Source organism: Oreochromis aureus, linkage group 10, assembly GCF_013358895.1.
Source record: "Oreochromis aureus strain Israel breed Guangdong linkage group 10, ZZ_aureus, whole genome shotgun sequence".
Classification (NCBI taxonomy): Eukaryota; Metazoa; Chordata; class Actinopteri; order Cichliformes; family Cichlidae; genus Oreochromis; species Oreochromis aureus.
Window position 1 is genome coordinate 12,835,907 of NC_052951.1, and position 13,288 is coordinate 12,849,194.

Below are 13,288 nucleotides of genomic sequence, written 5' to 3' on the forward strand. Positions count from 1 at the left end.
GGGTAAGAACATTTCTATACACACTATTCGCTAGGCCTAATATGATTATGGATACATATAATGTGAATACAAGAAAATGTAAAAAGCAAATTTTGAACAAAATGAAGTGGAAGTGGATGTGCATGTAAATTTAGCCAAAGGTCAGATTGTGCAATGCTCTGAGAAATTGCAAAAAACCTTCAGAGCTCCATCTCAGACTCTCCAGGCATTAGTTAGCATATTAAATGTTAAAGTTCATGACATTACAATCAGAAAAAGACTGAAAAGTATGGCTTGTTTGGAAATGTTGTCAGAAGAAAGATTCTTCTCTTTGAAAAGAACATTGCAGTACAGCTGTAATTTGCAACAGTGTATTTCTCCGAAGTTGAGATGTTTGGGCATAATGCACAGTGCCATGTTTGGTGAAAACCAAACGCAGCAAAGACCTCATATCGACTCAACCATAGTAGAGGGATGGTGATTTGGTCTTCCTTTCGAGCCACAGAACCTGAGCACCTTGCACACATTAAGTCGCCCATGAATTCCTCTGTATATCAAAGCAATGTGAGGCCATCTGTCCGACAGCTACAGCTTGGCCAAAACTGGGTCATGAAACAAGACAATGATCCCAGTCCCATACAGATGCATACAGATCCCAACACCAGCAAATCTACAAAAGAATGGCTGAAACAGAAAAGAATCAGGTGTTGCAGCCCAGTCAAAGTCCAGATGTCAACCAAATTGAAATGGTGTGGCGAGCCCTTGAGAGTGCTGTGCATAAATGAACTGGCCGCAATGAACTGAGAGTGGGACAAAATGTCTCTACCACAAGGTGAGAGGGATAAACTCATAGAAAATGATTACTTCAAATTATTGCTGCTAAAGGTGGTTATACAAGCTGTTGACTCATTAGGTCTGCTTAGTTTTTTACACTGCTTTTGCATTTTTATTCATTTATTTTTTGGGTCTGAGATGTATTTACTGAATTTTAGGACCTGGCAAAAACCAGATGATTTATTTCTAAGTTCAGAAAACATTCACTTCAGGCGCATTTATAAGCATCATTTAATATCAGTTACACAAACAAATAAAAAAATATATCTCCAATGCTTTGTAAAACCAAAAGTAGATTATAAATAAAGATTAATTCATAATAATTTATAATATTAATAAACACTGGTCAACACTGAATTGTAAATGTTTCTGCTTTCACCTTCGTCAGCCTCAAACCAAGAGCTTAAACAATGCAATCATGACAGTCAAATCTGTTGCCAGTTTACTATTCTGTTTGTTTCAACTAGTGAATTATTCTCCTTTCGCATCTTCATATTTAATGTTGACAAGGGAAAAACAATCTCAAGTGGATATTGGTTCTTCCTGGTTCACATTCCCCTTTACTCCCCTCTGCCCTGCAGTGTTTCCAACGGTACGTTTAACGTTTGGTGTGCTGCCAGCGCCTTTTTCATTTTTGATTTTTCATTTCTCTGTTTGGTTGTTCAGTACTAGTCTAGCTGTTCTAAAAGCCATTTAGTGAGCTATGCAAACATTTATTTTATTCAAATACAAACAAAATGGGAAAAAGTAAACCATTTAACTACTGCAGTTGTCTCATTCCATGGTGAAATGTCCCTCTCTGCAGCCACAAATTCTGTTTACTCACTGAATAAACGTCAGTTTTACTGGTGACCACTGGCATCAAGGGTTGTAGGTTGTAGACCAATTCAAGCTTCTGAAGCAGACTTCATAAACAAAAAGAAAGCTTTATTGAGGTGATGCAGGTAATCCAAAACGCAGCAACAAATAAAATAAATAACAAATTCCTCAGCACACAAACACGAGACGGCAGAGAAGAACATAGTATGACTCATCAAAGAACTCACGAAAACCGAGGCTTTAAATAGATACAGTAGGTAATCACGAGATAGGAAACACCAGAGTAATGAGACACAGCTGAAACTAATTAAGACAACAACAAGCGATGAAACATTAATGGCGAGGCACAAGAGACAGAGGACTAACAGAATAAATCAGGAGCTAACTAAAAGGTGAAGCATGTAATACAGAGAAAGACTTGACAACAAGGCTCAGGATGACACCATGGAGGCTAGACCAAACTAACACTAAAACACTGATTACAAAAGAAACAAGAACTAAAATTAAATGGAGTCGAGAGATTAAGCAGAAACTAGAGACAATAAGCACAACCATTAAAAAAAATCCTTCCTATAATTACAGAAATAAACTTTAAAACTATAAACAAAAAAATCTCAACAGAAAACTTAAAATAGCCAAACAAAACCCACAGACAAGTGGTCTCAAAATTGTTTAATGAACATTTAGTTGTCTCATTTTTCTTTCAAAACGCCTCTAAACAGGGTTTTTTAATTTAATTTTTAGCCTTACTGAACACCTTGAAATCAATTTTTATAAAACAACTGCAAAAACTTCTTGTTAAATTATAGTACATCTGCTGCCAAGATATACAAAGCAAGCTAAAAGTACCGAAAACTAATAGGCCCAACTTAAAAGATGATACAAAAATGCTTTCACTATAGCCAATTTTCCCCTTCATAATCACTGTACAGTGGGTTATTTTATTTTTATTTATTTATTTATTTATTTTTACAACTCACACTTCAGGATTGTTAGCTTAAAATGAGAGGGATGGCTGTTTGCACTGAGAATATGAGAGTAGAGATATAGTCCCTCGCTTATAAGATAAATAAACACAAATTTGTGTTGTTGTTACCTCTGGAATTTTTTTAACAGAATTATGACAGTTAATGCAGTTTGCTGTGCAGTGCAGCAATTGAAGAAATTTGTACATGAGGTTTGGTGAGTGTATTTCTCCTTTTTTTATTTGTATTTGATACAAATCATTAGATATCTGCATCTGTGTTTTGCACTAAAACTTAAGCTAATTAACGAAGCTGCTAGTTAGCAGTGATGCCACTGTGGCTACATCCATCTTACATATACAGTCCTAGTTAAAAACAGCAGTAAAGAGAAAGCTGTGTGCATGACTACAACCTCAACATTGCCAGATAAATGTGTAAAATAAAAGCTATGATAAAGTAAGGTGTCTGAAAACAACTTGCTTCTCCCTCACACAATATATCTGTTTCTCCCTTTACAAAGGTAACTGTAGGTCTCGCTGAGCAGAATGAGAGCCTGATATAAGCATCCAATTCAAACGTAACCAAGGTTGAAATATCTGCCAGGATAAAAACCTGGTTCATCATTTTGATAATGTAACCTATTTTTTAAACTCGGTCTGCTTTTATTTGCAGGCCACTGAATAAAATCAAGGAATTTAGTTGTGTGCAATCTGAAATTAAAAGAAGTGCGTTGGTGAATGTCACACAGAACAAACTCTCACTCCAAGAGGCATCTTTCATTCATCTAGCATTTACAATAGAGAAGATGCAAGCACAGAGCGAGGGGACTAGAGTTTAACACAGAAGCAGTGTAACCTTTGAAATGTTGTTTTATTTACAGAAGGCTCAAAGAAATGGCTCAGATCTCAGGGGTTTGGTGTATATTTCTCAAATCATTTTTATGATTTTTCAGGCTATTGGTTGTAATATTATTCATACACCCAGGTCAGATTTATAGCAGTACAAACAGATTACCCATTGCTCTGACTCTGTGTCGGAGTAGCTAGTCAGACTTTAGGAGCTTTCTCTGTGGCCTGCTTAACTGTTGTGTTGGTGTTAAAGGCCACATGCTTCACAGCTGTGACAAACAGTCTCTGGATGGCAAGTAGGATGTACGCTACCACCTGAGGAAACTTTTCCAAATTGCTAAAACCAGCTTGTAAGACATTTTTTCACACATGCTTTTCCAACAGCTCAACAAGCAAACAGTTTGACCTAAACTCTGTTATTTTTCAGTTCAATACAGTTTTATTTATATAGTGTCAAATCACACCAACAGTTGTCTGAAGATGATTTATATTGTAAAGTAAGGATCCTACAATAACAGGGAGAAAGGTTTTATGGCCCCATGTCACGCAGAACTTAGCTCAAATGGTATGTGAAGATGAAAAAGTATAAATATGATCTTTCGAGAACTTTTGAAGCACGACCCGCGTTCAGTAAAATACCTCCGTTATGAAATACTATCTCTAAGCATCAAATAATCCAATCCCCTGCTGAGGATGAGGATAAAGGAATTATCCGTGCAGAGGGTAAGACTGCTGAGAGGAAAGGTGGGATACCAGCATGAGCAATATGAATTAAAGTAATAGCAGTTTATGCATACAGAAATTACAGGTGATGAATGGATTCCACATTGTATCCAGATGTTCAGAAGCTTCCGATGTTTACGTTTAAATAGAAACAGAAGCAAATCATTTCAAGTGAACCAAAATTAGCCGAACTACATGTAAACTGAATGCGACGCACATGAAATACATTGAAATGAAGAGATTAAATAACAGGTTGAAGTCGTAGGAACAATAGCCCTTCTGTTTTTTCCTCAGCCATAAACAGATGTTAACGTTGCTGAGGAGACCGATAATGAACAGGCCAATAATAAAAACTACTGATAGTTAGAACTGAATTGTTGTTTCATTTATTTAAATAAAGTTGTCTTATGAAACAAAGATTTAATGTCATTTTATCTTAATGCTATTTTAGCTGTGTGTGTTTACCAGCGGTCATCTGCTCTGCATGTTAAATAAAGTCTTAAAAACCCACTGTGACCCTGACTGTCAGAAGTGCATGTTCGATTTGGCGCTTGTGCAGTCTTACCTTTGCACAGTAACCGACCACAGGTTTGTACCTTGATGGCTAGCGAGCCATGAGACAGCCCCACCGAGGAGTCTCCGTGTTTCTGTCATGGACTTGTTTTTCGCAGGTCTTTGTGGCCATTGCAACCAAAGGCTCTTTTGGCCAAAATCCACGTGGCACAAAAAGGCCGCAGCATTCCTGATGTCTGTGGCTAATCTGTGGTGTCAGCTTGTGTTAATGCCGCACCGCCACATTTGAGGACACACAGGGCCGGGGAATATTAAAAACTCCCATCAGCAGCATTCCTCCAGAAGAGGGCGGGTCTGACGAGAGCAAGGGTCACCTAAGGTTAAACTCCGGTTGTCTGTTAGAGCAACTCCTACTCCAATGGTTTGCTCCACTGGACAGAAGGTGGGGCCGAAGCAAGACGGAGGGAACGCACTTCAAAGAGCGAGTGCTGTCTTCTTGTCCGTCTTCATTGAAACTGGGCAAAACGAGCTTCGTGGGGGATTTTTTCCCTGCTGTTGGACAATTTAGATACTCGACCGAAGATGCTGAAAAGGACACGAGGTCAAATGGGTACTTAATTATCTTCATCTTGACACGCCAGACACTTTCCGCATCCCACCCCAATTGACCTATAATGACCATGAGATATTGTTCTGCTAAATTTGAGAAGTCTAGCAAGTGTAAGGTCGGACTGTTGCTATAATTGCCACATGTCAAATTTCACACAGCCATGACACTTTTGAGTGCGGGCATTTCTCTTCAGGTATTCAGCCCTGCAGCTTTCAAGCCTAATTTGAATACACAGACTGAGTTAGCAGGCATGGGGGAAAAAAAGACAGCTTTTTATCTCTAGCACAGCAAACTGCGGCCCATAACAAGTCATACGATAGCCGAAAAATTCAAGTCATTTCTGGTTGTTTCAGGCTGCTGTGCAGACATGTAACATGTGCTCTGCTCTCCCTAACTCCCAGAGGGGCAAGGACAGGAATGCATTTGGGGTCAGGGGTCGGACACGTGCACTGCTGTAGCCTGGCAACAGGTGCTGTGCGAAAACCGCAGCCAAGTCATTAAAGAGTACAGCAATCCTTCAATTAGGCCAAACATTTTCTTCGGTTTCATCTGACATGACAGAATTTGCTCCTGTCTTTTATCTGTTCTGTAGTAATACTGCATATGAACATATTCAGCTGCCTTTATTATTCTGTTTTCTGTTGAGACTCTTTAAACAAGCCAAGCTGTAGCTGGAACATCTGCACAGAAAGAGAAGCTCATAGCTGAGAGGTTGGTAGTGTCTCGGGGAAATGATAGCTCTGTGCCAAGGTATTCCTTCCCTCCTGAGAGAGGCCCCGCCATTCAGCGCTGTGAGGTCAACAAGTACAGACCATTACCCACAATGCCCTTGAACAGAAAGAAAAAAACAAAAAAACTAAATATTCAGGGCTGTTCCTTTAAGATGGTAAGATGGGAGCTGCCTGAATTCACTCAGAGGCATGGCTGCAGCCAAGATGGAGAAGAGGAGGGAGAGGGAGGAAAAGGCAGGAAGGAAGAAAACAAAGATGTTCCCTCGATGTGGAAAGGGACAGACTCGTGCTTCTCTGCTTCTTCTGCAACACTGTAAAGTTGCAATTATTCATATTGTAAAATTATAGGTGTCAGTTTGCTGATTGCTTCGCTCGCAGAGAAGGAGTCTTGTTGCTAGGAGAGGAGAGAATCAGCCTTCTCTTATTGGCCGCTAGGATGCGAAAGATGGCCCAATGAGAGCCCTGCCCTGAGCAGCAGCGCAATAGTAGAGCTACCCCCACATGCAGACCTGATTAATATGTCAGACATGTTTTATGGGTTAACGTGAATCAGGCTGGATGTATTGAAAACACTGCAGCAGGGGTTTAGTGTACGGGTATTTGCTTTTTGTGTGCAAGTCTACAGAACACGCATGCCAGGGAACTGCCAGGCTGACAAATCATACGCAGTGCTCTGAGGTCAAAGGATGCTCTTGATTCTGAATAGTGTTCACACGCACACATACACAGCACACTCACTGTACTAATGAATTAACTGAAAACAGACTAGACTGGAAACAGGGTTCCTCACCTGTGCGTGATTATCATGAGAATGCAGCACAAAGGAGGAGCAGAAGTGAAAAACTTAACTCTGTTTCGGCAGTCAGATGCTCCTCAAAAGACGGGTGTTACGAATTGGGAACACACTGTACAGTTGTTAATATGACGTGCATCTCAAAACAAATCTGTCGGGAAATAGCTTGTGTGTGTGTTTTTTTTTTACCTGACAGGTGGAACAAAATACTTTTTTCTTTTCAATGACAGGGTCAGTAAGTTCAAATTCTCTGTACTTCTCTGATGCTGTTTTTGTTGGATGAATAACCTACAGTTTTTTTATTCACGGTAGGCACATTTAACTCCAAGACTTGCTTAACCTTAACACAACAACAGCTTTTTCAGAGTGAAATAAATACTTACTTACATTTTGTAGTAACTGAAATGCAAAATAAATAATAAATAACTTTTCATAAATTTGAATTAGAAATCAGTAATTCTTTGCATGTTTCTTGTTGCAGTAGTCCACCCTTGACCTTAGCTGCTATAATACACCTGAACCATGACGGTGCACGCACTATACCGGCATCCTGAAATCAAAGGAGCTTCATAGAAACTCAGATACTATTACTTTTATTATTCACACCATATTTATCCTTCATAAAGAGATATTAGAGATACCGTACCTTTTAATCTCATTCAGCCTCCGAGTTAACTCCGTAACCTGCAAAATGTGAAATATGTTCGTTACGTATCCTTCTGCTGCTGAGTTATGGAGCTGAACGATGGCCAGGAAAGTGTATTATTTGCAGAAAAATATGATGTAACAGCAAAGTTGACCTTCAGTTATCATTTCAATATGTTATTCTGTTAGACATTTGTATGAAACTCTGTCATAATAACCCAATGAAAATGACCCTTGACTACTAAATTCTTACTCAGGCATCCTGGAGCTGAAGATTCTCATGAGCTACACCTGCACAGGCAGACATACATAAACATAATGGCATCATTTTTTATCAAATTACCTTTTATTTTTTTGTGTAAGCTAAACAACGCACAAGTAACACCATATTTATATGTTTTGTGCATTTTCTGTCCTTACGTCTGCCCCAGTCTCCTGAACATAGCTTGTCTTTAACAGCTTGAGGGAATTTTTTTCAAATTTGGCACAAACTTTTCCTTTGACTTGAAAATGAACTTATCAGAATTGTGTTCCGAGGTCACTGTGGTCTCATAAGTCAAAAAAAAAGAAAAGAAAAGAAAAAAGTCACACAAACGATGCGATTGATACGATGTGATATCGACATAAAAAGGCAGATTGGGACCATATTTTAGATATTAAATTGGTTACAGTAATCTTTGTGCCCACCTTTCAGACTCCTACGATATTATGAGTCTGCAGCTTGATGGGTTTACAAAGGTGCACAACCACAAAGCAGTAATTGTAGTCTTTTTTTTTAAGCATCACATGTAGTTCCTACTCCTACTGTTAAATAGCCTCCTGCAGCCTCCTTTTGCACACCAGAAATTAGTCCCCTTTAGATCATTGCAGGTTTATGTAGATTTAAAAGCGCGAACACGGTACAGTTACACAGGTGTTTTCACTTTCACTGATTAGACCCCTGCTCAGAGCTGTGTGGGCGTGTCCCCACTGCTTCACTGACATCCCTCCTTAGTTTTATTTATTGCGCCTGGAAGCGGTCTCCGCCTTCACTCAAAAAAAGGTCAAGGATTTGCAGATTTTATTGTATTTTTACATCTGATTTTGTTGTATGTTTTATTTAGTAAATCGCCGAGCAGAGATTCAAACGTGGTCACAGCATGACTTCGTAAACAGACTGACAGACGCTGATGTTGTTTTCATGTACAGTAACATCCCAGTCAGACTCTCTCGTGTTTTTTTGCATTTACATATATTTACATGGACATTCTGTCTCATTGGCTGCTTGAGCCATCTCTCTGCTCCACGTCAACATTATAAATCTGTGGTGTGGTGTGCGTTGGCTCGCTAAGTTGGCTAAGAAGTGAGAGGTCATCAGTTTAAATCTCCATTGCGATGGTATTTGCTTTGCACACATTTGCTCTTCGCTCAAGTGAGAATTTTATCTTTTCACATTTGATGAAAGGAGGATTTTTAAACAATTCTTGTAGACTTGATTGAAAGTCCATGAAGCTCAAGGATGGCTTAAGCTCGGGGGGGTAGAGCAGGTCATCCCCTAAATCGAAGCTTGGTGGTTCAATCCCTTCCTGCTCCAGTCTCCATGCCAGAGTATCCTTGGGCAAGATACTGACCCTGATGAAGGCCATAAGCCGAAACGCGTTGGTCAATTATTAAAGCTGTTCTTCGTTTCTCAAGTGTTGCTGGAGTTCCTGCTTTTTTTATTTCTTTCATCTTCTCCATGCACCTTGGAAGCAGGTGAAGTTGTGCCAGGATTTTTTGCTGCAAGATACTGAACCCCAAGTTGCTCTCTGATGCATTCATCAGAGTATGAATGTGTGTAAATGGGAGATTGAAAGCAATTATATGTAGGGAAATATTTGTATTTATTTTTTGTATGAATGAGGCATGTTGTATAAAGCTCTCCGAGGGCTCCCATAGAGTAGAAAAGCATTTTATAACAAAACAGCCAATTTACCACTTTCATTTCTATATTTTGACTAAGAGAACAGTGACATTCACTATCAAAATGTTTGCTGGGCGTGTTTGTTGAGCTAATGTAGCATCCATCTTTACCCAATGTCCGACTGAGCTGAGCTCCATCAAAACACATGAAAACAATCGTGTGGTTGGGCGAAAGTGCCAAATTTGAATTTTCACGTGTAGGGAAAAATATCAAAACACACTGGGAGATGCTCTTTTTCTCTATGATGTTGCCGGTTTCATTTTTATGAGTGAAATATTTATGGTAAATCACAGCATATTTTCATATATTTATTTTGTGAGTGAGTTTGTGGTTGGTACAAAGCAAACAGCTACAATGATCCTGCATAGTGACTTTCTATATATTTAACAGCTTAAAGATCGATGAGGTTGGTTGGTATGATGTCTGTCAGTTCTCCTGAACTCTGGGATTTTTAGTCTCTTTCAGCGCATTGTTTTGGTTTCCCAAATGGCAACTTTGCTCTTTCAGTTCAACCTCACTGCTTTCTGCATTGATTCCAGATGCTGCTCTTAGCCATTGATGGACAAAAACTCACCACAAAGCACGAGTACTTACTGAAGACTAAATGGTAGAAACACAAAGACGTGAAGAGTAGACCAAAGATTTTTAAAAAAGAATATTGGACTTTGTTGATCAGGTGGAGCTTAAAATCTAAACTGATGTTGCCTGCATAACCGGCTAAATTTACCACAACCAATGTATTGCAATAATGCACATTAAGGGCTCATCTTCTAGTCAAAGTAATTTAAAAAAAAAGCCCAAAAAACAAAATCGTAATACATGCAGTTAAACTATATTTACATTATTACACTCTGTAGTCAGTCTGTAGTCTGCTGTACATAATATAACAATATCCAGACTAAAATCCAGCTTCCCTATAACATAGTAACTCTCCTGAGAAGACATTCACACATTTGTGATTTTATACAAAAGGCAGCAGCTTTTTAGAGTTATTCATATCACCATCAAAAAAACAAGCTAAAAATAAATGTTGTGCTTTTTATGCCACGACTGATCACAAACTGTTTTCCTGCCAGGAAAATCACAATTCGTGACCCGAGACTCTACCGGCTGCTTCAATAGATATTATTCTGCTTCCACAGAAGCCGCTGCTTTGTAGCAGCAAATCAAACAGTGGGTAGCGCATATGAGCACAGTCGTTCATGTTACTTGCTGTCTGCTTAATGTTTGTGCTGTAAAAGACCGAGATGAGTTCAGCGAGAATCTTTAGGTATACATTTCTATTGCGAGTGTCTGCTGTGTGTTGAAAAGACAGCAGGACACTTTGAGGAGAAAGTTGATTAACTGAAGTGATTAATACGAGGGTTTGCTACAGGAACGATAGCAGCTGTATCTGTCAGCACTTTTTTTCCTGCAGAAAAAAATCTAAAACAGTTGATCCATGAGCTGTTCTGACTAAACAGGATGGATGTAAAAATAAATCACATAATTCTGATTTAGCATTTATTCAGTGCCATCGTTATTCTAGTCTCTAACTTTTCTATTTAGATAAAACAATACCAAAACAACACACCAGTGATGAGCACTGATTGAAGGTTTGATCAGCCGCAGCACTGTTGTTAAAGTTTTTTTTTAAATCACCATTGTTGTAACGTAAAGTGCCATCTGCAGCCCTCCTGCAGATATTAAAAATGCATGTTCTGCCCTACAAAAGCATCCCAAAACTTTAAAAACTATTTAGAGAAAAAAACAAACCCAAACTTCTACATTTGGAGGTGTAGTTTTTTGAGACTTTTGGGTCCTGTTGCTTTAACCGGCTGTTGGGAACAGTTTTTTTCCCTTTTCTCCTTTTCCCCTTTGTACACTCCTCTATGAAAATGCGCATCTGTTCTGTGGCCACACACGCAGACTGAAAAGTGCAGCTTGAGTTACTCTGCTTTAATCCACAGTTTCGATAATAGTCTGTTTGAAATCCCTTTTTTCCCTCTTTAAAAAAAAAAAAAAAAGTTCTACCCTTTTTTTTTATCTTATCTTTTTTTCCCCCCAAAGAGGCACTCTTTTCCAAGTGTCCTATAAATACAGTTGTTAAGGTCACAGATTTGGAAATAACCCCTGTGAAGTTCAATGCCGGGCTCCTCCACTGTTTGCAGTGTTTTTTTGAAGTGGCAGGGTGGGCTGGCAGTTACAGATTGTCCCACTGTCACAGGGTCACAGGTTTGATCCCTCTTATAGCCCGTGTGGCCATGTTGAGCCCACCTCCTTCAGAGACGTCGCCCCTGCCTCACCCCTTTGTTCAGACTGTTGTATGAGACAGAAAATGGGTCCGTTACGATTCACAATCACAAAGCTGAAAACAGCCTTGCTGTTCATGAGGTTTACAATACAGAGAGCGAACATGGTTACAAAACACACACGACACAAAGTAGTATACAACTTTTTTTTTCTTAATTTATAAATTAATTTAAATAAATCCTGGTCAGGTACTGAGTTGTTGTTCCAACTCTGCAGATCCAGAACGTGACTGAAGGGAGGTAAATGTCATCACATGCTGACCTCTAGTGGATGATGTGTGGATCTCTTATAAACAGCAAAGAAACCCCCAAAAAACCCTCCAAAAAGCCACACCTCAGTTACAACCATGTAGAGCTTTTTCATTCATGGGTTTTCAAATCCATCTTCTAGTTTAAGTGCAGAGAGTTTAATCGGTTTTTGAAAAATAGCCTCTATTGAGTCATAGTTTAGAGAGGACCTCTAATAAATTCTCTACACAGTAAAACCATTTCCTAGCCCATTAGATTTACCCCAGAAATACATCTGTGAATGATATTCTGTATACTTCAGAAATCTGGGTGAAGAGCACCCAGACTTTATTAAAGCATGCTTTTCAAATTTAGACCACTATAAATGTGTATTATGCATTAGAATAGTGGAGGAAGTACAAATGGCACACACAGTTATCACTTACATGTAAAATACATGTGCTTACATAAGATGTACATAATCAGAATAGGCACTTAATGCAGAAACGTGTTATTTAACTGTGACAAAATTATTTTATTAGCACCAATTTTTTTAGCCTTCTAGTTGAGCCCTTGTAAATAATTTTAAGGTTTATACCATCACTAATGGAATTTAAATGTGTGTTTTATTTATTTATTTAAAGACGATCCTTACTTTTGAGGAGCTGGAGACCTCGATGTGTCTTTTAAATGTTTAAACATGTTGTAGCATGTTTTATTGTAATACAAAAGGGTAATTTGGAAATTAAAAGCTGTCAAATTGTGGATTAAGAGTTATATTTCTCCCTACAGTGGAGCAGAAGTTAACAGAATTAAAAACTGTTTGGTAAAGAAATGCCACTTAGTTTAATACAATTTTAAATTCTCAATTAAAAAGACCCCATTGTTATGTAAAATGGGGTCTGTTTAGTTTAAGTGATTTATTGTGTGCAATTCAGTCTATTTTTGGGCTTAATTTATGCCGTGAAACAAGTAATTTGAATAAAGGTAATAAGAAATTAATGATTAATATCTATATATTCATGTCAAGGATGCAAATTTGATTGCTATACAAATTGTTATAAATAGCAACACATGTTGACTTTAAAGCCTGGGACTTTAAACGTACCACTTGCCAGTAAAAGACTGTAAAAGAATATTTGATGTGAGAAATCGTACTTATGCACGTTATTCTCAACCGTGTGTTTTCACCGATTCTGTGTGTGAAAAGAATCCAGACACTTCACCTCTGAAAAGTGTTAATGTTGAAACTTTAATTAAAAAATTATATTTAAAAAACAGTACAAAAGTGAGATTTGTAAAAATTAGTGGAATATTAAAATTTATTTTAAAAAACAAACAAAAAACAAACAAACAAACAAAAAACT